Source organism: Colias philodice, chromosome 6 (assembly GCF_061535455.1).
Source record: "Colias philodice isolate Cphi_HAF_F1 chromosome 6, ilColPhil1 Martin Lab GWU primary, whole genome shotgun sequence".
Classification (NCBI taxonomy): Eukaryota; Metazoa; Arthropoda; class Insecta; order Lepidoptera; family Pieridae; genus Colias; species Colias philodice.
In genome coordinates, this window is record NC_143091.1 from 4,868,120 (window position 1) to 4,871,835 (window position 3,716).

The window sequence follows — 3,716 nt, forward strand, 5'->3', positions numbered from 1 at the left end:
CTCAATACAATACGCAATTCTAACACAATTTATTTTATCTTTATACTAGCAATGCCCTGCGGTTTCACCCGCATAGATAGCGATATCGTTACAGTGAAAAGTATACTATAGGTCGGACTATAGGTTTAATTTTTAATCACATGAAAATCACCTTTACCCCGTCCCGCACTACGGCCTTTTTTTTTTGTTTTAGTGGGGAAATCTTTCATAGATACCCACGGCCTCCGGGGGAGGTGCCGTGGGTTATATTGTCGGATTCCTACCGACGAAAACCCCACTGTGTTCCGTCAAGACGCATATTGGTAGAATTCCTCCGTGACCCCCGCACTACGGCCTGCTCGAACAGTATACCTACTATTTTCTGTAGATTGACACTTTTAAAAATTCGTTATATCTTTTGAATGGAATATCCAATTCTTTTCATTTAAAAAGTATTTTGCTGGTATTGAAACAGTCTATAATAAAACATCATTTAATGGGATAAGGATTAATATATGTGTATGGATAACATGGTTTGATTACTGTCGGCACTTCTATTTACTTTGAAAACGTAAAAAAGTTGTTGTAGTAACATAACTACTGAAGATGGACATATGGTATCGCGGACTTTCTTGTAGATATTGATCCATTCTATAATACCGTAGAACATTTTTTTGTTCTATCTTCAATAGATTCCGCAGCGCACGCGATGACAGAAGTTTTATTGAGGATTTTTTTACACCTTGGGTTACATTATTGCATTTTTGGTAAGGATCTCTAATTTTTTTGAAAATGCAATATAGCCTATGTTGCTCAGTAAAGATGCAGCTTTCTAATGGTGAAAGAATTTTTTAAATCGGTCCAGTAGTTTTTGCGTGAAAACCATACATACATACATACTTACATACATACTTACAAACTTTTCCTCTTTATAATATTAGTATAGATAATAACACCGATATATTTATCTAGGTAACTACGTTAAGTATAATTATATTTGTTTTCCTACCTTTCGTATTTTATATCTAATATATACTCCGTGAAATACATTACTAGAAGTATGTGTATCAAGTACCTAATAGCTTATTAAATACTAGCAATGCCCTGCGGTTTCACCCGCATAGATAGCGATATCTTTACAGTGAAAAGTCTACTATAGGTCGGACATGAAAATCACCTTTACCCCGTCCCGCACTACGGCCTTTTTTTTTTTTGTTTTAGTGGGGAAATCTTTCATAGATACCCACGGCCTTCAGGGGAGGGGCCGTGGGTTATGTCGGATTCCTACCGACCAAAACCCCACTGTGTTCCGTCAAGACGCATATTGGTAGAATTCCTCCGTGACCCCCGCACTACGGCCTGCTCGAACCGAGTATACCTACTATTTTCTGTAGATTGACACTTTTAAATTCGTTAGGTATATCTTTTGAATGGAATATCCAATTCTTTTCATTTAAAAAGTATTTTGCTGGTATTGAAACAGTCTATAATAAAACATCATTTAATGGGATAAGGATTAATATATGTGTATGGATAACATGGTTTGATTACTGTCGGCACTTCTATTTACTTTGAAAACGTAAAAAAGTTGTTGTAGTAACATAACTACTGAAGATGGACATATGGTATCGCGGACTTTCTTGTAGATATTGATCCATTCTATAATACTGTAGAACATTTTTTTGTTCTATCTTCAATAGATTCCGCAGCGCACGCGATGACAGAAGTTTTATTGAGGATTTTTTTACACCTTGGGTTACATTATTGCATTTTTGGTAAGGATCTCTAATTTTTTTGAAAATGCAATATAGCCTATGTTGCTCAGTAAAGATTCAGCTTTCTAATGGTGAAAGAATTTTTGAAATCGGTCCAGTAGTTTTTGCGTGAAAACCATACATACATACATACATACTTACATACATACTTACATACATACTTACAAACTTTTCCTCTTTATAATATTATTATTAGTATAGATTAGTATAGATGAATTGGTAAGTCATTATTTACGTTCATATCAATATACTTATTAATATCCTATTGGTTTAGGTAAGATAGCTTGTATCAACATAATTTTTCTCCACATTCAAGTCGAGATTGTATGGATACATTTTAAACCATTTTGGTATAACAACTTTAACGACTTGGTACCGATTTCGAGTACGGATATAGCATTTGAAGTTTGGCAAGTTTTGAACAGTTCGCGGAGACTGGCGCCTTTGTCCCACCGCGGTAGCACCTGATTATCGCACAACTATTCTCGATGTCACGAAAGCCAACTTTTCAATAGAGATAACTTCGAGCTCATTCCGACTTTTACCTTTATTGTATAAAGTTCTGGCTATTGACTATTGAGCTTGATGATTAATTACTAAATATCGGAAAACAATGTTCGATAGACTGGTAGTGCTGTTTTTAACAGTTATTTAATAGTTTTTGTTGGTATCGGATAAAAGTGTAAGTATATGTTTTTAGTTTAGGCCGGATAAGTATTTGTTAGTTAATACTCTAAATCTATCTAGCATTCATGTAAGTTATGAACATTGCCATTTGCCGTTAACCTTAAAACATTTATAAATAAATAAATATACTAAGTTTAAAAGAAGAAACATAAGCGGATTTGTCGACCCAAACGAAGATAAATTTGGGACCTTTCCGTATACTGTGATCAGAGTCGTTGTTTTAATCTTTGGAATAGAAATTTATGTTTAAAGGAAAAGTACCCGGTCGACTGCTTCTTTTATGGTCCTTTAACTTTTTAAATACGTATAATAAAAGCTAAATCTTCACTAGGGATGTAATTGGGCTAAAATAAATCTGCTACAATAGAGAAACAAAATAACTTCATTATTTAATTTACATAAATGTACTGCTTTATTAGGACTATATTCAATACATTAATCTAATCGAGCCTCAACTTTATTAGGTACTAGCGGTCCGCCCCGGCTTCGCCAATTCATCAAAATCGATCCAATAGTTTATGCGTGAAAACCATACATACATACATACAAACCTTTCCTCTTTATAATATTATAGTATAGATATCTAATTCCTATTTATAGCAAGCGGCTTTAATATTCTCATATATTCATCCTGAAATATTAAGGAGCACTCCGAGTAATTCCCGTTCGCTGATATTACCTTCAGTAGATAGGGTTTCGTTAATCAGATCACGTACGATATCTCATCCAGCCTCTGTCTTCAAATATGTGATCGCACCTTTCCTTTCAAGGTCTCTGAAGGTCACATTTAAGATTAAGAATTCCCCTGAAGATCGATGATTTCGAACGGTGACAAAGTTATGCAAATATATTTCTTATACCTTCTATTTCTGTAAGCTGATCCGTCATGTTTATAAAAAATTCAACGTTCAATTTTCCTCTTTTGCGATATATATGTTTACGAAGACTTATTGATGTCGAAGCAGAACGTGATAAATTGTGCGCTAGATAATTGTATTGTGCAGTCTCAAATAAGGCATGTCTTTCAATTTCAAACTAACTCTTTAACATAATAAATTATTAACTTCAGTTAAATTCTATCACAGTCTATAACAATCATTCTATGGATGACCTCATCTGTGGCCTGAAATTGTTTGTTTTGGTAGCTTTTGCTCTGATAAAGACCTCTGTGTATTTTTTTTAATATGTACATTACTTATGAATAGTTATGGGCATTAATATAATTTTAATTCTACAAGCATATTCATTATTTTTGACTATCTACTCACAAAATTA